This window comes from Pezoporus wallicus, unplaced genomic scaffold (genome assembly GCF_028554395.1).
Source record: "Pezoporus wallicus isolate ANWC-B61680 ecotype Strahan unplaced genomic scaffold, APGP_CSIRO_Pwel_v1 contig_227, whole genome shotgun sequence".
Lineage (NCBI taxonomy): Eukaryota > Metazoa > Chordata > Aves > Psittaciformes > Psittacidae > Pezoporus > Pezoporus wallicus.
The window spans coordinates 5,148,380-5,172,914 of record NW_026635704.1 but is presented as its reverse complement, the minus strand read 5'-3'; the positions used below and the strand labels follow the sequence as shown (position 1 = coordinate 5,172,914).

Sequence of the window (24,535 nt, the reverse complement as noted above, 5' to 3'; positions counted from 1 at the left end):
AGCATCAATTCTTGATTTCTTTATGTAATTATTCATGTCACTGAGAGCCTAGCATGTAATGCTATCTGTCATTTAGCAATATGACTAATAAAAATGAATCTATTATAAATAAAGCAAGCTATAGTGATTCCAGAATAAAAGAGAGAATAGATTATTCCATATCTCCTAAGAGATTATTTTTCAGTTTCATATCTCACCAATAATTTCTTGTGGGTTATGGTTATAATTAACAACCAAAGCATTTGCTGCACTATTACGAGGCGCCGCGTTTTGATTTGGTTTTGGGTATTTGGTTGTGGTTTTTTTACTTTCCTTCTACATGCTGGTCTCAAGTAGAATGCAGTGGAGACCATATCGTTGCATAATTCCTAATGATAGTCATCTCTGAGTTGCTCACCTCTCATACTAGCGGTGTGATAGTCCAGTTCAGCTGGGCTAGTTCTCTGCTAGCATCCTTTGGACCACTGGATCCATCAGCAATTCAACTGGTGAATCATAAACTCTTGGAACTCATACCCTGTTTTGCTGCCTCTGGACCACCAGCTTCAGTCAGAATTGATAAAATATGTTTTTCTTAAGCCTACTTACTGAAATGAACAGCTCAGACTCTCAGTGTGCAAGGAACAAAGCAGTGTCATTTCTTCATGATCCTTTTCCATGGAATGGCTACTTAGCGCTCAGCTTAGCCTACTTGAGTTCAGACTTCAGGTGTGTGTATTTACTAGTGAATTTTGTATGCCCGATACCATTCTCTGGTCACGAGGCCAGCTGGCTAAAAACAGTCCATGTACATACTGCAGAGCTCACAGGCCCAAGGATCACCTCTAGATTGCCAGCTGAGAATGGGCCCTGATCATGTCTAGAAATTTTGGGGATCTGGTAGCTGGCTGGTCCAAAGCCCTGCTGGGAACCTTTCAAACCATTTAACAGGGAGGACAGTGTTCCATTTCTGTGTTCAATCTCCTGTGAACCACCACCCCATTCTGAATTATTGCTTGAGTATCTCAGTAAACCAGTAGAAACCTCTAACTAGGAGCACAAAGTTTCTGAAGCTTCTCCTGGGCAAGCAAGAGACCTGAAGTTCTTGCTCCTTTCTCATGGGACCTTAAATGTGTTATATTTTAGGTGGTCATTGAATTAAAAGGGAAATAATGGACAAAGAGAGTAATCCATTTGATTAGACAGTTTCCTTTATGAACACTATCCTGTGATTTCTTGTATTTCTGTCTACATGCTAGGCCAGCCTCAGCAGGAGACCGCAGTAACCCTGCTCAGATGGCTGTGGGGTGGGAGCAGTTTGGTGAAAGACTCTCAGGTTGAAAACAGTATTGAACCCTGGCCTCCAGTTTCTGATAACATGCTTAAGTTGTTAGGTTATTGTGGAAAAAGCTGGCATGACTGTCACATCTCTCTTAAGACAGCTCAGCCGTTTATCCTAAGCAGGTGTAGACCTGCATGGTAAAGCCCCAAATAAAGTCTGTTTCAGGTCTTTAAATGTAAGCATCCACTTCTGGCTGTGTTTAGGTAGTTCCTCAGTTCTGGACACATTGATCACCCCGTAGAGACAGTATGAGAGGTACAATACCACCTTCATCTCAGAAGTAGCCTCTGTAGTTGTAAAGAGATGTGTTTATATCTCCCACAGAGTGTGTAGGGGACAGAAATACTCAAGTGTATTTCTGGGCAGTTGCCTTGAGAGAGGGAGAGAGAAAGGTGTTAACTTAGGGATCATAATGAAAAGTAGTGAAAATTGCTGATAATTACTGCATTGCATGATTTTAAAAGTGTATTTGGTTTATACATACCTGGGTTCAAACACAGAACAACCAGAGCACTCCTTGAAAAGGTAAGAAAGAGATACTGTTGCTCTGTTTTTACTGCCAGATATTCGTTTTCATTTTACTGTGTGCTGTGGGAGGATTGAAGGGGGAGTATGTGAGTCAGCTACTCTTCCCTGAGTGGCTGTTGTACAGGATTACATGGGGATGTACTTTCTGGAAACATTTTAAAGTCATTTTCTGACAATGTGTATCACAGTAGCTGTATGTTACTTTGTAGCCATAGTGTTGAGTGACCCATTCTGAATTCCTGTTCCTGTTAGGAACTGCCAGGCACATATAACCCATTACTGTTTTGGGAGCTTTCACTGTTGATCTTACTGTATATTATGCATGTGCACTTCTTACATCCTTAATGTCAACGTGAAATTAGATTTTCCACTCTGGCTTATCATCTCACTACAGTTCTTTTGTTTTCTTGGAGGTTAGAATCTCGTTTATATTTTTGCTCTCAAGTGCTGGATGCCAGTGTGAGGTATTGCTACTGCAAAGAACGGAGTTGCATTTAGTAATTGTTTACCCATTTGGCTAAATGAGCACTCAAAAGTCAGTCTTGCAGGTCATACTGGAAAACATAGCTGCTTGGGTTCTGTTAGTTCTGAAGCCTTGGTAATGTTGCAGACAGTCTTTCTGTGCTTTAGCTGTGTCATATACTTGAAATTTTTTTGTTGTTCTTGAGATTCAGTTGCTTTTCTTTGATAAGTATTTAAATTAACTATGTATTTTGAAGAGGCTCACAGGAGCTCTAAACCAGCGCCATTATTATAAGTAAATGTTCAGTGTGCTGCGTTGTGAAGTACTGAATTATCAACTGAGAGGTGACCTGATAACATTCTGAATGTTTTGTTTATAGATATCAAACATAAATACAACACATTATAATCCATTTGGCAGCAAAAGTAGATCCTACCTGCAGCACTGGATTGGAATGCTGCACAAAAAAAATACTGAATAGTCTTCAGGATTAACCTCCTACAAATAGGATGAGATGCAAAGTCTGCTTTTTATGACCTAATAGCAGGGATGCATGTTGTAAGATACAGCCTCATATCTGGATATAACAGAGAAGAAAGTGTGTATTGATGACTTGTGGTATGACTGAATCATCAAAACATGGCATGGCTGTGAAATAGTCAAATAGACTTTACACCGCAGGTGGGGTTTCCAGCAAAGGTGACAAGCTGTAAAAGCCATTGTACAAGACACTGGCAGGACCTCATGTGAACTCCTGTGCCTAAATCTGATCTACCAAGAAACACAGCAGCAGAGTATTACTGCATAAATGATCAGAGAATTGGCAAACTTGTGTTACATGTGGAGGGACCAGGAGAACTGGACCTGTTTCAGCTACCCAGTTAAAGCCCAGAGAAGACATGATTGTTTTCTAAAAATAGATCAGAGGAGGCAAAAGAACTTCAGAGAGGCAAAAGAACAATTCCAGTTCAGAAAGCGTGTGCATGAACATCTCAAATATATAGCCTCTTCCCAGTGGTGAATTGAAGCACTGAAACAGGTACAGATATAAATGTCAAGAAGGTGGTGCTAGATTAAATTTATAGGAGTGATGATGAGGTTGCGGTATTGTGTGAGTTAGTCACATGGCACTGTGATGCCAAAAGTCCCTTTTCAGTTTTCTGTATATGACACCCCACAAAAAGCACAAACTTTTGACAAGAAGCTCACACAAACTAGGATTGTGTTCATCAAGGAGCCAAAAGTCAGCAGGGCTTTTTCTCATCTCAGTTACAACACAGAAGTAAGCTGTACCATTTTAATTGCCTTTTCCATAGATCTTTTGGCAATTGTGCATTTTCATACTGCTGTTGACCTTAGGATTTTTATTTCCAGTGCCACAGCCCTGCTTTTCTTCCAGTATTGTGTTTTATGAGTAAGTTTGTATGAGCCCTTTATTCACCAGCAAACACTAAATAGATGCATTAAAAAAGATTCTGTTAATAATATATAAATATATGGCAGGAGGACTGTGGTTTCCAAGACAAAGTAATTTGGGGGAATTCCTGACTCAGTATAAATAATACTTGACTGACATATTCTGTGTGTACTAAAGTATTTTGATCATGCATTGCAAGCAAACAAGTGAATATTTTATTTGGTGTTAAGTGTTATTAAAAGAGACCACAGAATAAAGAGGAATGCTACATGGAAAGGGGAAGGAAAGCTATAGATGTGCTCTGAGTGCAGCACTGTCTTTTCCTGTACTGGATGCTAAAAGAGTATTAATTTTACTGAACATTAACATGAAAACTTTCTTTCTGCTACACTGTTCGTTTAAGTAGGAAAGGAAATCACTGGCATTTACAACAAGAATCATGACTCTAAAGCATTGCTAAGTAAAAGCTAATCTGCTCAACTGGATTACATTAAATGACATAAAGAAACATTAGAGTCACTTCCTGGGCTCAGCAGCTGAAAGCAGCAACTCTTAGTCAGGAGCACTATAAATGCCTCAGCCTGAAACAGTCTCAGAGAGCAGTAGCATAGATGTCTAAGGCATTATAAAAATGTTAAATTTAGGGAGAAATTGCCATGGGGAAATCAGATGAGGGCGAATGAATTAACTGTATTCTCCCATCTAGAGTTGAAGCTGTTTTCAAGATTAGTCTTGTAGGGTAGTAGAAGCACAAGACCAAAATCTCATCTGTATTTAACAGTTGTGCTAATCCTGAACTGTGCAGAATCTTTTATCTGCAGCCAGATTTCCTGTGGGAAGAGCTGTACAATGTCATGCTGCCAAGGTTTCTATGCCATCTAATCCTACCAGAGTTGTTCCCAGAGCAGGAAAGAGGAAGAGTTATACCTTCACTGACAAAAGAAGGTCAGCTTTCTATTTAGCCGCAGAAGTCCTGAGAAACTAGGGATGATGCCACAAAAGCTGACTGGTTTTCTGTATCTGCCTGCATCATTCTGCACTGCTGATTAGAGTGCCCTGTGGAGTCTTTTCGTAGGGAAGAAAGGATGAAAATGAACACAGACAGTAATCTCCATTTCCAAATTGCTGGACCAGGCCCCACTGCATTTAAGTTGTGGAAAGAAGCGATAGCATTGAGAATTTTGTTGTGGGTATTCTTGCTGTGGTCCTGCTCTCCCACATCAGAGTTGGCAGGAGAAAAATGTATCTGTGCCTTGGGTTGCTTAAGTGATAACACTAGGCTTTTCTGTTCCAACAGCACAGGCATGTGCTGCTTTCCACCAAGTCTCCTGCGAAAGCATAGCATCTGGCAGGAGAAAATGGACAAATGAGACAACATCTTAAACCACCGCAGGGGATGCTGGAGCTAGTCTCTCTGTGCTCCATGTTGTATCCCTTAGCTGAATAGATTAAAAACTTCATATCCTCTGTGAGTGCTTTAATGAGCAGTAAACAGTTTTCAAGCTTTGAATCCAAAACCTGTTGAAATTGGCTTGTGTATTCATTCAGCTTCCTCAGCAAATATTTTTCTTTCTGTGCTGCATGCAAACCAGCAGGTTGCAGAGCATCATTGAAAAAGGGAGAAAATAAACATTCTTCCTCTACTTATAAATTGCTCATTTTAATACATCTTTTTGTTTAAGTCCCCAGCCCAATTCAGTAGTGAGTTTCCAGTGCACAGCTTTGTAGAATATGGAAAGTTCTCTTTATTTTAGTGTTAATATTGTCATTAATCCATTAGCCAATCTCCTGTTCTACATGCTACTTCTTCATTTCTATGTAATATACAATTTCCTTGATCAATTTGCATGTGTATATTATTTTGAATTCATAAATATGAGCAGTGCAACTTGCCATGGTTACACACGTGAACGTTGTTGCATTTGCGTAGTGTCCACACCTCACGGACACTCTCCAGGGCACAGTCACAGGCAGGGCACAGCACTGCAGGAGTGTATGGTTTATTAGAAAGTATTGCAGTAGAATATTGCTTACTTGTAATAAGTTTTTCTCAGTGGAAGTGATTTGTTTCTAATTTGTTTCGAATTTTGTTGTGATTTTAAATATATAAGCTGTAGGTTTGTTTTTCTTACCTTTGCAGACTGTATCTCTACGAATTTGCAGAGAACAGAATGTAAACCACTGTCCCAGGATGCAGCATCTCATATAATAAACATAAATTGGGAATTGAATACAGGAGAATGAGCAATAGTGTATCTTGTCATCTTTCTATTCTTTAAGAAAATTACATTATTTCTCAAAGTATTTTTTTTCATTATTCTTATACTCCATTTTTGTGCAGCTACTGATCTTCAGTGCCACTGAGGAAGAGACCTGGCGTCTGCAGGTGGCCCTGGATTTCTTTAAAAGTAGAAATCCTGCAGGCAGGCTTTTGCATTTTGCCTCTTTTTCAGTTACTCCATTCCTTTTAATTCCAGTACAGTATTTTATCATATTATATCCAGCAAGTCTGAACATTGTAGAATGATAACAACATAGTATAGTATTTCTTAAAAAAAATACTTGATTCTCAAAATTGTTTAGTGGAGATGACATGACACACACAGCCCCTGTAAATTTAAAGAGCTAGGAGTGTCCCAGTTAGGTGGGAGCCTGCCTTCTTGCTTTCTTGAGATTCCAAGTGAGCCGGACATTTCGACCTTGCCAGATCTGTTCTCTACCTACTTTGTGAAGACTGGGTGATAGCATTGTGTCATGTCTGTAGTAAGAAAAATAATTAGTTTGTTTCTTCCTTGCACCCTGGCTTACATAGCAGGAAGGAACCAGGTGGAATCTAATGGTTCAGCTACTGCCAATGACTTTGGTGGAGCTGGCAGTATGTTGTAATCAATTTTTCCGTTCTAGTCAGAAGCAGAGCTACAATTTGCATGCAGTAATGAGCTTTCTTTGAATGTCAGAGACAGGCTTACGTTTTCAGAAAGGCTACTACTGATTCTGATAGGATGGGCTGTGTGATCTCACGTGTTGTTGCATATTGGTTCGCTTGTGTTCAGAATTTTGGAATTTCCTTTTGTTTCGTCCTTGTCGATCTGTACGTCAGTGCCATTGTGCATCAATACTTTCTTTCTCTGTGACACATTGAAAGGAAAGGATCAATCAGCTCTGCCATTGCTTTTAGTTTTGAATATTTGCTTCAGATCCCCCTAACTTCATTCTTTTTTGGACTAAATTATTTTAGACAGTTTTGCTTTCTTTGATTTCTTTTAATCTGTGACAAGCCTTTACTCCTTTTTTCATTTTTTCTAGTTGTTTTATAAATTGGCTTTGGCAACCTGAAAACTTGTGAGTTAAATGGTGTAATATTGGCTTATAAAAGTACCTCGCTTGCTGTACCAACATATTCTTATCTTGTATTTATGAACTTAGCTTTTTTTTTTCCTGTTCCTTTTAAAAAGAAATTAAGCAAAGAACATAAAGCTGATTAAGAAGCTTTGAAATGGTCTTTGGATTGTTCCAAATGTCATAAATGTAAATTCATTGAAAGTATGTTTTCTGGCTTGGTACCAAAATATGTTGCCATGGTCTGAGCAAATTTTGTTGAAATAGAAAATACTTTTAATAAAAAACACAGTTCTTCAGACAATGAAAATCTTATTTTATGATATAATGGCACATTTTAGCCTGCAATAATAGATAAGATTGCTCAGTTCTTATGATTCACTACTACACATAGGATTTCAAGGTCATATTATTTACTTTGGGCTAATTTACAGTTGTAATTTTTCCCAATCTGGTCTTGTTCTATTAAGTTTTTGGTAATTCACTTGACCTTACACTCAGGTAAATTGAGCACATGAAGAGAAATGTATTCATTAAGAAGTCTTAAAATTATTTATATTTCATTGCTGGTATTTTGTTTAAAAAAAGCCTTGGCTTCCTAAGATGGTAGGACCACATCTGCTATAGTTTGGTGCTGAGAAACTGCCAATCTGACTGAAACGAACACTTTTAGAATCAGCTGCTAGTTCTTATTGATTTTTTATACCAAATAAGGTGATCATTTTGCATACTGTGTGTGATATCTAACCTTTCATTATAAGTGCTGTGTCCTTGTCCTTGTTACAAATTTCTAATTACTGAATCGCAATGACATCAAAGAAAAAAAATTGCTCAGATAAAGAAATCTTTAAATTAGTTAAGTCAAAAATATCATCAGCAAAAATCTTTCATCTTGACCTAATTTACTTGAAATTCTATGCCTGATGTGAAGATTAATAACAGGTGGCCTTTTAGGGAGCTTTAGTTTAATGTTCTGGTTGTTCTTTTATTATCCCAAACCTCTATAACTAAAGGATTTTTTCACCGTGCCCTTTGTTCACAAGATGGGCCTGTAATTGAGTTCATATTTCTCACCCAACCTTTCAGATGTAATTAATATTTTATTATATCAGATTTTATCACTGAATAACTGAGCAGCAGGGTATTGAGCCACACGCACACTCCCACATGCACGTGCACACACAAAAGTGATAGTGACTTTGTGATGCCAGGCAAGTTCCATGTAATGAGTTATGGTTGAGAGAATACAAAATACACTCATGGTACCCGGCTAATATTTGAAAGCAGTTTAGGACTGATCTTATCTTTATCACACCAGGACAAAGAGAAATTAAACTTACAAGAATGAAATATTCAACAGTGTGTTATTATAGCAAACATATGGCACCTAACAAAAATTGTCTGTGCAAGACCAGCTATTATCTGTTTTCATTATTATACTTTATGAGCAAGAACTGTTAACGTCATACCCTTTTTTGTGCTAAGAGAGAGTTACACACTGTTTTCTGAGCTTTGTAAGCAAGAACAGCTCCACAGCATGACAGATGTAAAACTCTGAGCACTGAAGTTGATACACTATTTGTTCCTTAAACTGGAGTAAGCCAAAATGCCTTCCTTTCACTGCACTGCATACTGAGGGGGTCTTTGTTACTTTAAACTATTCTGATGGAAAGAAGGTGGGTTTAATACAAGTTTTGAAAAATGGAGGCAATCTTACCATGTAAATAACTGTAAACAAGATTGGAGAGAAATATTTGCTAAACCTATGTAACTGATGATCAGTGGTTTTTGTTATAAAAACATCACACATAATTTGGGACTAACTGGCATTCCTATTCCCTGCACAATTTTACAGAAATCTCCCTCTGGCTCTCCCTCTGTGGCTGTCCCTCTTTTCCCTTGCATCCCTCTCACCCTGCTCCTCTTTCCCACCCCTGCTTGGAACAGGCGATTGATGAAAAAAAAAATACTCAAGACAGAGGTCACCATCAGGATGGTGTAGAAGAAGGTTTTTACTTGAAACGGTTTGTTCATTCTTTGATATCAACAGAAATAGCCTCTTGAAATGTATCTCTGCAACATTTCTTAAAATTATTTTTATTGTTTGTACAAAGCAAAGTCACCCAGATAATGAGTGACCCATCTTAAGTGGGTTATAGAGATGAAGAAGAGCTAAGCCTTTTCAGATGGCCAGGAGAGGAATTACAGTGTTTCCAGTTACTGAAAGCCTTAGTCTTACTGTGGTAGGAAGTATGGTCTGGAAGATACAGCACTGGAACTCAATGCAGATGGGAATATTCTTTTATTTCTGGTGCATGTAGGGACAATTTATGCAGTGTTCTGCAAATCAACATATCACGCCATCTCCATTCTTATCTCTAAAATTAAAGTAAATGAAAATAGCATTTTCCTCTAAAGAAAAAGAGAAGAATGTATCCATGTATGGTTCTGAAAAAGTTGGCAGTGGTGAGGACTGTCATAATAAGCAGCTGTATGTATAGCTAACTGTCTGGAGGGAAACTTTTTTACTTACCTCTTCCATGATGCAACCTAGCCTAGTGGAAAGTCCTGCCTACATCAGGGTGGTTGGAACTGGATGACCTTTAAGGTCCCTTCCAACACAAACCATTCTGTGATGCCCACCAGAAGATCTCAGAATAGTGACTTTGTGGAATGTTTTGTGGAATTATCCTCACAATCTGCTCCTGGTTTCCACTTATCTTAAAGCCGTGTTGTGAGCAGACTACAGAAGAAGTAGAATGCATCACTATTTTATATTGCTCTGTAGTGAAGTCAGTCTAAAAGCCCTGGAGAATCTGAAGCCTCAGGTTAGTTCAGTTTAGACCAGCATCACTTAAGTGAATGATACTGCTGCTTGGGCTGTAAATTAAGAGCATAAAGACTTGTGGAGTGAGATCAATAGTGTCTGGTGTCTAGAGGGACTGAGCCCTTATACTCAGTAGGAATAAAAACTTGTTCACTGGTAAAATGAAGAAATGAAGTACTCCTTGGCTTGTGTGTGCTATGTAACATATCGAAGATAAGAAACTTTCTGGAACATAACTAAGTTAAAGTTTATACCTGACTTTATCTTGGTTTCAAAAAAAAACCAAAAAACAACGAATCTTATTTATCATGTTGTTCACCTGTCTGTATGTTCCTTTCTTCCCGCATTAAATTTGGACCTCTCAGAAGCTTTCAGACACGTATGAAATAAATTAAAAGTTGCATGAATAGTAAGTTTCTCCCACACTTTGGAATCTCCGGATACAGAGGGAAGACTGACATTAGCAGATTAGCATCTGATGAAGGATAGGCTGTGTTACGGTATGAACTAGTTAGTTCATTTCATTTGGTCCATCAGTAGAGAGCTACAATTCACATACCATCAAACCCGTATGTAGCTCAGAAGCAGCCACAGCATGTGTTGCCTCTTTTCCAGCCAATATTTGGGAGATACTAAAAGGAGCTTAGCATATTGAGGGTGGGAGCTGGGTATCACAGGCAGCGTGTGGAATATAGATAAGACTATGGCATGTTCTTGGGCATGCATTCTCAACTTCTTACTGTAAAACTCGTACCATCTTAGTCTATTTATAAGGCTTTGAAGCATCTTCTGTTCCAAGTGGCATTTAAAGAACCCAGTACTGAATCAATGTATAATGGGATGCTCTTATCACATATATGTTGAAGAGATATCAGCAAAGAAGTTTTATGTTTGCCAAAAATATAATGGTGACATACCTATTAGAAAGGCTACCAGATTGGTATACCGGAGTTATTTATGGGAGCAGCCAAGTATCAGTTTATAGAACAATTAAAAAAAATAGTAGATCAACATGAGTGTAAAGAGATCTTGTAGCAGTCATTCTTGAATAAACAACCCCCTGAATCTTATGAGAGTATGTATGATTTCATAACTAAAATAAGAAATCTAGTAATTTTATTAATGTGTACCTTTGTAAAAGGTGTTTCATAATATAATTATGAAGTCAAACACCTTTAAAAACATATTTCATGTAATTCATAAAAAAGTAGCTGACTGTAAGCTGTTAAAAAAAAATGTTTTATTTAAAGTATATCTGTATTAGACAGAATTCCATTTTTATTTTACCTGCTTATCAAAGATAAAGATACATCTCAACCTGTTTTCAATCTATTTTCTGTTCTTTTATTTTCCTGTTATTTTCTTCTTCTCTCCTTCTCTGTATTCCTACCTGTGTAGTCCTTTGTATTAAATATTTCAATATTTTTATCTGGGGTTTTTTTCTCTGTTTTTATTTCTTTTTTTACATACACATTTACTTACCTACACATTAAAACTATTTAAATGTCTCCTTACAGTCTCTTAATTCTAAATAGCCAAATTTTCTCTTGCCTTATAGTAATTGCACCTGTAGAAAATGATGTAGAAGTCAGTGTGAAACAGTACCATTATAAATAGGTTAAATTTTATTACATTCACTTAATTCTGTGCAAGACTACAGAATTTGTACAGAAACTATATATTTTCTTGGCATTTGTGAGTTTGCAGAGAAAGAAGCCAAATGCATAAATCCATATTAAGTATGGAAAACACAAGCCACAGAGAGGTTGTTAAGTGGTTCAGAAGAAGTATGTTTCTGATCATAGAATTTTGTAGCCTTCAATATTTTAGAGCTGGTGCGTTTTTTTTTCCAGTAGAAGAAATAATAATGAAAAACTTTATCTTCAAAATGACAAAAGGACATATATGCTTATCTTTATAAAAAAAGGGAAGAATTATGTGGTTATTTTGTATTATGGAGCTGCTAATACATTGTGCCTCATCGAAGTGATTGTATCAGTACAGAATGTAGTCAGTCCCTTGAAGAATGGGCGTGGGGAAACTGTATTTCAAGATTAAGGAATTTCAGGTGTAGAAAAGTATCTTGAGACATAGTTGTGTCCTTTTCTTCCTGTTTGTACTGTTTCTGACAGTCTCTTACACTTGCATACCAGTATGATAGTATCAGTCCCAAGCGTTCTGGGGCATCACTATTTAAATAATTAGGAATAATTAACCGTGTGGGGCTGTATAGCCAGGGAGAAAAACAAACAAAACAAAAACAAAACAACAAACAAACAAAAATAACCAAATAAACAAACAAAAAAAAACCCAACCCGTCAGTATTTATCAAGGATTTGGGGGTTGGGAGGGTTAAGAGAACAATTTTAACTCCATTGCCAGTCAGCAAACCTCAGTTAATAGCAGAGCAGTCTCTTGCGCCACAGTCGTTGGCTTTATGTCTAACCATCACTTACAAACATGTTAATCAAGTAGTTCTTATCAATTTTACCATGCTGTTTCAGCAGTAAACTAATACTTGCTTTGAATAAGGCTAGATTAGCATGTGTATTGAATTTATTGATTTTTGCAAAGGATGGATGGGGCAAAGTTAAAACTGCAGTCCAGCAGCACACTGAATGTTGTAAAACAGAATACAGATTATCTACTGCCTCTTACATGTTGATAATCTTTTATTATCCTGCTAAAGCAAAAGTATTACAAACTGAAATCCTTAAAAGATTTTTTTATTCCTCCCTTATTCTCTGTCTGATTTGTTTACTAACAGAACAAAGTTATATTTTGAGTCATCATTTATGATAATTGAATACAAAGGCAGAAACATTTCATGAATGGTACATGGTTTCCTGCAATGACAAGCCTGAAGATCTGCTGGACATTCTCTGTCCCTGGGCTTAGATTCTCTAAACCAGTGAACCTGTATACCAAGTAATAAGGCAAAAAATTAAATACACTGTGTCATCAGGACTAAGTGACACCCATCTTGCCAATGGAAGGTGGAAGAAGTGTGCCTCATTGTCTCCTTTTCCTTTCTTGCAGTTTTTCTTATAAGAATTTTTGGAGCCCAGACTCTGATGTCTCCCTTAAATCCTTGTTCAGACTTGTAAAAGAGGAACTTATCCGTTCTTCTGTGTTTGGAAAAAAAATATTTAAATCCATGATGAACTTATGGTGGCCATTGCTTTACCACTTTCAGAGCTCACCTGACTCCTCTGCAATTATGATGTTGTGTAGTAAGTGTTTCCCTCTTGAGGGAACTGAATTCATTGTCATATCCTTCCCTGGTGACTGTCCTTGGAGGAAAGATCAGGCAAAATATGTTTAACTTCCAGTGACATAATGCTCCCCATATGAGAACCGTCAGGATTTCCTATATAAAGGAGTGCTAAGGAGAGTTTTGATTGGATGTATTTTTGCCAGAAAATCCCTTTTGTAAATACTGACTTTTAAGTCTTGGAGACTGTCCATACAAAAGAGTTGGGCAGTCACAAAGCAGCTTAGGAGTTTTACATTAAAAACAAGAAACTGTTCCCCAATGGACTTGGTTCTGTGAAGATAAAGCCTATTAGGACACCTGAGAGTTTACATTTGGCAGTATCTCAAGGGGCTGAACCTAAGCTGTCTTATCTCCTCCTTTACAGCTGTTTAGGAATTTCTGCTTTGATTTAATTGAGAAATAGGGGCCCTTGCATGACAGTGGAGGTGCTGTATAATATTTGACCCTCTCATGTTCACTTCAGGTCTGATTCAGAAAGATTTGTGTCTTTCTCCAGTATGATTTTTCCCACGGGCTGAAAATTTCAAGTGCCAGTAATAGTTTTTCCCAAGAACAAAGACAGACCATGCCTTGGAGGATCTAACCAGACTTATCTCTTGACTTGCAAAGCCAGTAAATAAAGCCAGGTATGAAAGAATCACTCCATTCAAGTTTCAACAAGCTACCAGCACAAAGTATTTTTGTTTTCACAAAGGGACTTCCTAGTCCCTTTCTTACACTTTGGAAGCACCAACTGTCCTACAGACATAGAAATCTGCTAGACTGTGGAGCTTTGGTTTGCATAAAACCTCCTGACTTCAAGTAAAGATGCAAACAGAACGTTACAGGATTTTAAAACCCTTTACTCACAAAAAGAAAAGGCAATACACCTTTAATGCTGGCATGTGAAACACTTAAATGCAAGAATCCTGACTGCTTCTGTGTTGCCACTATTATTTGTAATGTTGCCTACTTCTTTTTTCCCGGTTATAAATTAGATCTTAGTATATTACTTTAACAACGCTTGCCTCATTGCTGGCATTGGTACAGCAGTCTTAATTTGGAGGGTTGGTTTGGTCTGGTTTTGTTTACTATAAGTTCTGCATTTTTATATCTGAATCTTATGTTCATGCAGGGCTCTCTGGCTTCACATCTGTACTGAAAATGACTGCACATGGAGTGTATTTTGTTCAGTATATATTATGTTTTGCCACAACTCCAGAAGTAGTGGCAAAGCCTATGATGGTGAGACACCTGATAAATCTGCCATTATCATTCTCGCATTCTTTTAATGCCACCTATAGTAAGTATACAGACTCTTGCTCAGTAGGAGGCGAGTTAGTGTCAATTTCTTGTAGCCTTCTTCTGTTTGCCTGCTAGCTGTAGATTATTAATTCCTGTCCTTTAAAAAGTAATTTCCCTCTTCCATTTCATGATATGGTTTACATATTATTCCCAGTACTATAAAATCATAAGTTATAGATTAATTACAAGAATATAGTGCAGTATAAGGGCAGGAAAAAATAGATCAAAATAGTCAATTTTAATCCGTATAGATAGATGTGTTATGAACACATCAGAGACAACTAATGACATGAAGAGATGAAGAGGAAGTTATGTTGAAGATTAGATTAAAAAATTGTCCATTGCTGAGGTGAGTAGCTCAAGAGAGGACGCCTTCAACACCGGAGCGAGGGGGAGATCAGGGTCCAGGAGCCTCAACTCGGAGCGACGAGAGCCACCGAGGGAGCATCAAGTCATCGACAGGACCTGCCCAGGAGACGAGAGCAGCCGACTCACGGGGCCGGGGGGGGGGGGGGGGGGGGGGGGGGTGCCAGGAGGAGCAGCACCAGCCCTGACTGGATAAAAGCCTGCAGTGCAGAGCTCAGGGTGTAGAGAGTGCCTGCACTGGTCTCGTGAGGGAATGGTGCACAATGGGCAGGGCTGCACTCGGTGCTCCCTGGTGGAGGTCCTCTTGCAGCAGGGGCTGAGCTGCGGGATGCTGTTAATAGACTGCGAGATGTCAGGGAACCTGAGAGGAAGCAGGAATGCTTGCTCCCGGCCCAAACTGTGCAGGGGCCTCAAGCATCTGCTGTAGTTCATGGAGAAAAGAAGGAGGCTGTTAATCTGGGAAGTTGGGAAATAGTAACAAAAAAAACCAACGCAAAAAGAAGGAAGAGGACAATTAAAAGCATAAGGTTTCCTCCTAAATCTGTTGTCCCCACTCAGAACTGCCCTGCAGTTCTACACGGGGCTGATGAGGAAACATCCTCACACCAGAAACAAACAGCTGATGCCCTGGTAAAGAAGATCTCTACTGGTGCTGCTGGGAAAAAGCAGCGGGTCGTAGTAGTAGGGGACTCTACTTTGAAAGGGACAGAAGCACTTGTCTGCCGGCCAGACCCCGTCTCAAGGGAGGTGTGTTGCCTACCAGGGGCACGGATCAGGGATGTTGCAGAGGGGCTGCCTGCTCTAGTAAGTCCCATGGACTACTATCCACTTCTAGTGATCCATTGGAGATGTGTGCACGTCTACAGGGGTATGATATAATAGGCATCACAGAAACATGGTGGGATGGCTCCTACAACTGGAGTGTTGGAATGGAAGGTTACAGGCTCTTTAGAAAAGACAGGCCTGGCAGGTGGGGAGGGGGAGTTGCCCTTTATGTTAGGGATAGGCTGGAGAGTACGGAACTCTGTCTGGGGACAGGTGAGCAGTCCACAGAGAGTTTGTGGGTCAGGGTTAAAGGGAGAACAGCGATGGGGGACATTACTGTGGGGATCTGTTACAGACCGCTGATCAAGGAGAACCTGCGGATGAAGCACTCCATAGACAGATAGGAAAAGCCTCACGCTTGCGGGGCCTTGTTCTCATGGGAGACTTCAACCACCCTGACATCCGTTGGAAGGACGGTACGGCCCGGCACAAGCAATCCAGGAGGTTCCTCGATTGTGCAGAAGACAACTTCCTTCTGCAAGTAATAGAGGAGCCGACAAGGAGAGGTGCCATGCTTGACCTCGTGCTCACCAACAGGGAAGGGCTTGTTGGAAATGTGACGCTCCAGGGCAGCCTTGGATGCAGCGATCATGAGATGCTCGAATTTGAGATCCTGCCCTGGAGTTCAAGAGAGCAGACTTTGGCCTCTTCAGGAACCTGCTTAGTAAGGTTCCATGGGATACAGCCCTAGAGGGCAGGGGGGGCCAAGACTGTTGGATGATATTCAAGGATCACCTACTGCAATCTCAGGAGTGTTGTGTCCCGACTATGAGGAAGTGCAGCAGGAGGGCCAGGAGACCTCCTTGGATGGATAAGGAGCTGCTGAGGAAAATTCAAAGGAAAAAAAGAGGCTAATAAAAGGTGGAAGTAAGGACAGGTGGCATGGGAAGAGTGCAGGGACATTGTCTGGAAAGCTATGGACCAGGTTAGGAAAGCTAAGGCCCAGTAGGAATTAAACTTGGCTAGGGATATTAAGGATAACAGGAAGGGATTCCATAGGTATGCAGCAAATAAAAGGCAGACTAGGGACAACGTAGGCCTCCTCAGGAAGCTGTGAGAAGATCTGGCTACACAGGATTTGGAGAAGGCTGAGGTTCTTAAGGAGTTCTTTGCCTCGGTCTTCACTGGCAAAGGCTCTGGCCGCACCACCCAAGTCTTGGAAGGCAGACGCAGGGACTGCGAGAATGAAGACCTTGGGCCCACTGTAGGAGAGGATGAGGTTTGAGACCATCTTAAGAACCAGAATGTACAGAAGTCCGTGGGACCTGATGAAATCCGTGGGTCCTGAAGGACTGGCTAATGAAGTTGCTAAACCACTGTCCATCATATTTGAAAGATCATGGCAGTCAGGTGAAGTTCCTGACGACTGGAAAAAGGGAAATATATGCCCCATTTTCAAGAAGGGGAAAATGGATGACCCAGGGAATTACAGACCAGTCAGTCTCACCTCTGTGCCTGGCAAAATCTTGGAGCAGATTCTCCTGGAAGGCATGCTAAGGCACATGAAAATCAACAAGGTGCTTGGTGACAGCCAGCATGGCTTCACTAAGGGGAAATCCTGCCTGACCAATCTGGTGGCCTTCTATGATGGGGCTACAGAGCTGATGGACAGGGGTAGAGCAGTTGATGTCATCTACCTGGACTTGTGCAAAGCATTCAACACTGTCCCACATGACATCCTTGTCTCTAAATTGGAGAGACATCAATTTGATGGATGGACCACTCGGTGGATAAAGAACTGGCTGGATGGCTGCATGTAAAGAGTTGTGGTCAACGGCTCCATGTCCAGCTGGAGACCAGTAACGAGTGGCATCCCTCAGGGATCGGTGTTGGGACCGGCCTTCTTCAACATCTTTGTCACTGACATGGACAGTGGGATTGAGTGCGCCCTCAGCAAGTTTGCCGATGACACCAAGCTGTCTGATTTGGTTGATACCCTGGAGGGAAGGAATGCCATCCAGAGGGACCTCAACATGCTTGTGAGGTGGGCTGATGCCAACCTCATGAAGTTTAACCATGCCAAGTGCAAGGTCCTACACCTGGGTTGGAGCAATCCCAGGCACAGCTACAGGTTGGGCAGAGAAGAGATTCAGAGCAGCCCTGTGGAGAAGGACTTGGGGGTGTCGGTTGATAAGAAACTTAACATGTGCTGGCTTCAGTGTGTGCTTGCAGCCCAGAAAGCCAACTGTATCCTGGGCTGCATCAAAAGGAGCGTGATCAGCAGGTTGAAGGAGGTGATCCTGCCCCTCTCCTCTGCTCTCGTGAGACCTCACTTGGAGTATTGTGTGCAGTTCTGGTGTCCTCAACATAAAAAGGACATGGAACTGTTGGAACAAGTCCAGAGAAGGGCCATGAGGATGATCAGGGGACTGGAGCACCTCCCGTATGAAGACAGGCTGAGGAAGTTGGTGCTGTTCAGCCTGGAGAAGAGAAGGCTGCGTGGAGACCTCATAGCAGCCTTCCAGTATCTGAAGGGGGCCTGTAGGGATTCTGGGAATGGATTGTTCATTAGGGACTGTAGTGATAGGACAAGGGGTAACGGGTTAAAACTTAAACAGGGGAAGTTTAGACTGGATAGAAGGAGGAAGTTCTTTACTGTGAGGGTGGTGAGGCACTGGAATGGATTGCCCAAGGAAGCTGTGAATGCTTCATCCCTGGCAGTGTTCAAGGCCGGGTTGGACAAAGCCTTGGGTAACACGGTTTAGTTTGAGGTGTCCCTACTGTCCTGGGTTCAGCAGCAGCAGTCATGTTTTTTTTTTCCTTTGTGGTAGCTGGTGCAGTGCAGTGTTTTGACTTCCAGCCTGAGAACAGTGTTGGTGAAGTCGATGTTTTCAGTTGTTGCTAAGTGATGTTTACCCTGACCAAGGACTTTGTGAGGCTCATGCTCTGCCAGGGAGGAGGGGAAGCCGGGAGGAAGCAGAGACCGGTGGCGCCTGACCCGGGCTAGCCAGGGAGGTATTCCATACCACAGCACGTCATGCCCGGGGTGGGGGTAACTGGGAGTTACCCGGAAGGACACGGGCTTCCGGGTGGAACTCGTTTTCTTGGCCGGTGGTATCGTATTCTCTTCCCTTGTTATTTTCCCTTATCATTGTTGTAGTTGATAGTTGCGGTGGTGATTTGTGTACATTGGTTGCTGGACTGTTCTTGTCTCAACCCCTGGGAGTTGCACTTTTTCGATCCTCCTCCCCGTTCCTCCGGGAGTGGGGAAGGGGAGAACCCCGGTGGGGGGGGGGGGACACGGACCTCGATTGTTGTCAGCTCGTCACCACTCACTGGGAGTGAGTGAACAAGTTACCTGACTGGGTTTAAACCACGACACCTACCCACGGCAGGGGGTTGGAACTAGATGATCTTAAGGTCCTTTCCAACCCTAACTATTCTATGATTCTGTAATAGCTTTTTTTAAAGAAAGATAAAACTTGTTACATCACATACAATGAGCAAAGATGTATGAATCTGTGTGTTCAAAACATGCATGAAATATTTTTAAAACGCAATTAAATGGCAGTATGATGATGATCTTAAAGATCTTTTCCAACCTAGCTGATTCTGTGATTCTATGACAGGACTTTCACTGTCTACACAACTATTGGTGAAATTGTGAGGACCCTATAGTTTGCTGGATTTGGGCAATCAAGTTATTAATGGACATAAAACTGGGAAAACAAGGTGGTTTGGGGGTCTCTTAATTTTACCCTCTATTGGAACGTGAGTATTTTATCAGAAGATTGCAGTAAATTGATTCTAGCATATAGACGAATTAGGGCTGTAGGAATAAGTAACTGAAATAATGGTCATTATGCAGATTCAGGGTTATTCTATTTCTTGGTGTTTTAGCATTTAAACAAAGCAAGCAGACAAGTCGAGATACAGAAACAGATCTATAAGTACCAGATTTATATGTTTATAATAAAGTATGAGACTAAGAACAGTATTATTAGAATGAGCAGAAAACTTGAAATTAATCTTCATAGTGTCACCATAACAGTCAGCCAAGATAACCCAAGAGTTTACACAGCTGATCAGGACACTGTTAGTGCAGTTTAACAGCTTTGCAGTCTATGTTCAGGTTAATTTTTCAAGGATAATTCAAAAAGCAGATATTGAAGAGGTTTCAGTTTTGAACAGTTGAAGCAGGCTAGAGGGAGTAAGAAACTTTCCTATTCTCATTTCACAGCAGGAGAACTGTGGCACAAAATAATTGACTTGCCTAGAATCACACACAACAGTTGTATTAAGATTAGTAAATGAATTCAGATAATCTTAGTCTAGATTCAGGTCTTTAGCCCATTTTTCCTTTACAAAATAATTTTTAAAAAATTCTTTATCGCTTCCATTAAGTGAAGCATCAAGACTGTTTAAGAGAGAAAAAATAAAACTGACATTTCAATAATGAAGTAATCAAGCTTGTTTTGCCTTTGTTTTTGATTTAAAATTACTTTTGGTGGAGGTATAATCATAAATTCTTAAGTCTCATGTAATAAATGCCTAGATCATTCATGTTAAGAACTTCTGAATTAGGAATCTGAGAGTCCATGCTGGTATCCAATAGGCCCTTATTGAAAAATTATTTTATCACTTTGAATAAGACTTTGATTAATTAAAATTTGATTTGCTGTGTTCCAGTAATATGGACTAGGGTCTTGATTCAGCTGGTTACTGAAGCTCATCAGTTCATGTACTTAAGAATAGATATACACTTAAGTCTCTAGAATTGTTTGAACTGTCTGGTTCATTTGCAAAATATTCTTAGCATCTTTGATTACTGTGTCAACATGTTTTCTTTCTTCTTTCATGTCTCTTGTTCCACTCTGAAAAAAAAACGGTATATTTAGCAGACATTGACTGGCTATTTTAATTTAAGCAATCTGATTTCAGTAAATATCTGAGAAGGCTGGTATGTCTAATTTCTAATGAAAATTACAGCCATTATTTTCAGGTCTGTATCTTTGCACAATCATTTAGATTTGGAATTGGTTTGGAATTGTTAAAATAAAAATTAACTTAAAAATTACATATTTTTTTTCCCCAGGCATCTTTTTAATCCCCAAATTTGAAATATTTGAATTTGAATATTAAAAATAATTCCCATGTCTTCCTTTCTTGATGCAAAGTAAGTTTCAGTCTACATAAAAGTTGATTTTGTGTTAAATTTTCAGGGCATTGGAATTCTTCAGGAGAGCTGTGTAATATGAATTAAACTTAAATTGCATTTCTTTCCTTCAGAAAGATCAATCTAAGTTCTACCAATAACCAATAATGCTTTTGGCACCTTTCAGTGTAGTGTAGCTTTTATTGTTTGGATTACAGATAGGAGGAATTTATTCTCTGAAATGTAGAGGTGTGGAAAAGGAATAATACAACCTCAAGCAAGCAGAAAATCCTAAGAGGAGTAATATAGTCCTGGTGCAGTGCTAGCTCAATTCTCTAAGCCTGAACTCTTTTCAGAGTAGACAATTCAGCTGTTATGTATTAAAGAAAGCAAATTTAATAGTAAGAATTAGAGGAAGCTTTTGGATTATAATTGTAATAGGGGTAATTTTGTAAGATTCATTAGGAAGATCATCTCATTTATACAAATGTAAAACGTATCACATATAAAGTTCTGTCAGGTTTCCATTGACCCAGGTACTTATAATGTGTTAATTTACATCAGAGAAACAGCAGTGTGTGGAAACTGGGCAGCAGGTAGGATTTAGTTATTTTTCATTAGCACTTGGACTTTGATAGAGGGGAACAGAAAAGAGCTGCTTGACCTTCCAGTGCTTAAATTATTAAAGAGCAAATAGATTTGAGGTCTAGATGCTTGCAAATCTAATTTGGCTTGTGGAGTAAGGATGAAAAGACATTTTGAGTTTGAAATTGCTCCAGTCAACTTAGTTCGTTCTTTAATGTATCTGAAGATGAATAGATGGTAGGCATTTAAAATGCAATATACAAGGAGTAGTGCATGTAGTATAACTAACGTGAATTTCCCAGGGGAAAAGTAGCATTTTAATGTTTCTAAAGTATCTACAATCTTTACGTTTAATCACTGAGTGAAAAAGTAAAAGAATCCTCAGTTCAACCCACAGTGAAATACATTGTCTGTTCTGAGGTCCCTCGTATATTCGGTCCTGTTGAAAAAAAACAGTAACAGTACTCTCCTGAAGGTGACAGCCAAACAACTTAGTTCACTCTCCATCATACTTCGGTGAAACTGAGGGATTTTTATGTTTGCTGTGCTACTAGCAAGTGTATCCAGGTTCATTACCTTTCAAGATGTTAACACTGCACCCTACTTTTTTCCAATACTCCCTTTATATTTGCAAATGGTGTTTATTGTAGTTTCACTGTAAATTAGTTGTTGGAGGAGGCAACACGCTGTCCTCAAAGTAGCTCAGAATCCCAATTCTAAGCAACTGTGTTTTGGGCTAGAAAATTAACTGCTGAAATTGTGTCAAACATGGATTTGGAAGAGCAAAAATAAGATTTTAATGTAGTTATTTCAGGGCTAGTTTTTACAGATCAGTTCTCACAGGATCAAAGAAAGGTTGCCATATATTGACCTTCATTTACTACTCAGCATGGAATTAATCAACTAATAAAAATCTTTCTGCTAGATGAGTAGACTTTGTTTCACAGAGCTGCAAAATGTACAGACGGTGGCCTTCAAGTAGACCCTAGAGACATTTGTTTGTTTTCCTGGCTATACCAAACATAAACATGGTTGAATTTCTTCCTGGGGTTCAGCATAGATTAAAGCTTCTAAATTTACATAGGCCACATACAGATGTCTACATGTGAGCTGAGTATTTAGTTATTAAATACAGTCAAGTGGAGCTTAGAAAGCAATGAATTGAACCCCAAAATAGACCCTCTCTGTTCAGGTCTTGAAGATCTGTTGCCTGGGCTGAGTAGGTCTCAAGTGACTGTAGTAAGAGTTTACAGATGTATAAACATCTTCATGAAGACACTAAAATTCAAGTGTCTTAACTTTAGGCTAAATTGCCACCATAGTGAAAGTCTAAATCAGGCAGAAGAGGTATTAAGCATTCTCAGTGATAACTTTCTGGGCATTTTTTGTGAACACGGGAAGTGCAACATCTCCTAGTGGAGATGCTAGATCTTAAGAACATAGTGAACAGGGTCTGTTGCTCATGATCAGTAGGCCTGGTAAAAAAGAAAAACAACAGTAAGATAACCAAGAGAACAGGCATTCTTTTGCCTCTTGCTGATACTCAGCTATGAAGGCTATGCAGACCTAGCATCATGCTGTGATAGAAACATAGGATCATAGAATGGTTGCAGTTGGAAGAGACCTTTTAAGATAATCAAGGCAAACACACACACCCGCTGTGGGCAGGGACATCTTTCACTAGACCAGGTTTTTGAAAGCCCTATCCAACCTGACTTTGAGCAGTTCCACTGATAGGCCATTATTCAATCTCTCAGCATTATCTAAATATGCAAAGGCAGCTCGAATCTAGAAGCAGTTAGTCTGGTTGTGCACTGAGTCAGTAAGGCTCCAGGGGGTGCAAGAGCTAGAGAGCTGTATGCCAGCGCTCAAAGCAGCTTGAGTCTAACAAGAGCCCCAGAAGGTGTAGTTCGCTTGCTATGAGCCGACCTGGTGACTGCACAAAGTCATCCCTTTTATTTCTAAACCAGATTTGCCTTTGGAAGGGGAATAGCCATAGCTGTGCAGTGATATGACTAAACCAATAAGCCCTGTTAGGTCCAGACTGAGACCTGCAGGGGCCCCTGCCACGCATCCCTGTACTTTGGGCAGAGCCTTCTGTAAACATGATCATGTACATACGATGGAGTGGGAACAACATATCAGAGACAGTGCATATTTGAACTTTAAGAAACATACCATATGCAGAGAATGCTGCTTTTTATGAATTATCAACCTGAAACATTATAAATTGTTATTAGATGTAGATGATGTGCAAAAATGTGGACACATTGACACTTTAACATCAGTTACCTATACTGACTTGCTTTTCAAGATTCCAGGAGACAAATAATGATTAAGAATCACTGGTCCCCAGTGAAGCAATAAACTTGCAAGCCAGTCCTCTTTAGAGGCATGGACTTCCCACTTCACAAATTTGAAAGCACTGACTCAGGTTTTACAGCAACTGCAAGGGTATAATGATTACACTGTTTGCATATACAGCAGAAATCACAATTTCTTTGTTCTTGCTTGAATGTCCATAGGACCTTTACAACGAAGAAGGATCGACTGCTCCCTTTAGGTCCCAGTCTAGCAAAGAATGCAAGTGAAAACTGCTTTGCAGGATGCAGAAACACTTAAAAATTTGGTTATCTTTCAGATGTGTAAAAGTTCTTTGCTGAGTGAGAATAACTTCCATCAAAGTGTTTTATTCTTGCTCAGCAACAATCAGTATGCCACTGAAATTTAAAAAACCTGTACTTTTGTGTGCTTTTGTAAGTAATTATAGTGTCAACAGTTAAGCAAATATTCTTCCCTGTCTCTCTGTAATTTATTTCTTCATTTTTGTCTTACTACTAACTCAATTTTCTTTAAACAAGATAAGCAGGTTAAAGAATGGAATCTATAGCTTTATACTTACTTCTGTGAACAAAACAATACATAATTCACATTTTAGCACTAATTCAGGAAGCTTTTTTCTGTGCAATAGTTAGAATAAGAAAGTGTTCTGTGCACTTGCTGGAATGAAAAGCTGTGGTGTGTGTAGCTAGATTTGTTTTTCCAAAACAAAATTAATTTATTTGAAAGCATGAATCTATTCCACAAATACGTAAATATCAGAATGACATTTTCTTCCTGTGTCCTTTGCTTTTAACTATTCTTTTTTTCCGTAAAAACCGGTATGCTAATTTGGCATGAGAATGAGTCGACTGCCCAAGTCTTAAAA

General features: G+C 39.7%; 1 protein-coding gene across 12 annotated transcripts in view; it reads left to right on the top strand.

Moving 5' to 3' along the window:
- The window catches only part of PTPRM (protein tyrosine phosphatase receptor type M), a 471,112-nt gene that overhangs the window by 265,192 nt on the left and 181,385 nt on the right, over nucleotides 1–24,535 (top strand). The gene's annotated exons all lie outside the window — the stretch shown is intronic.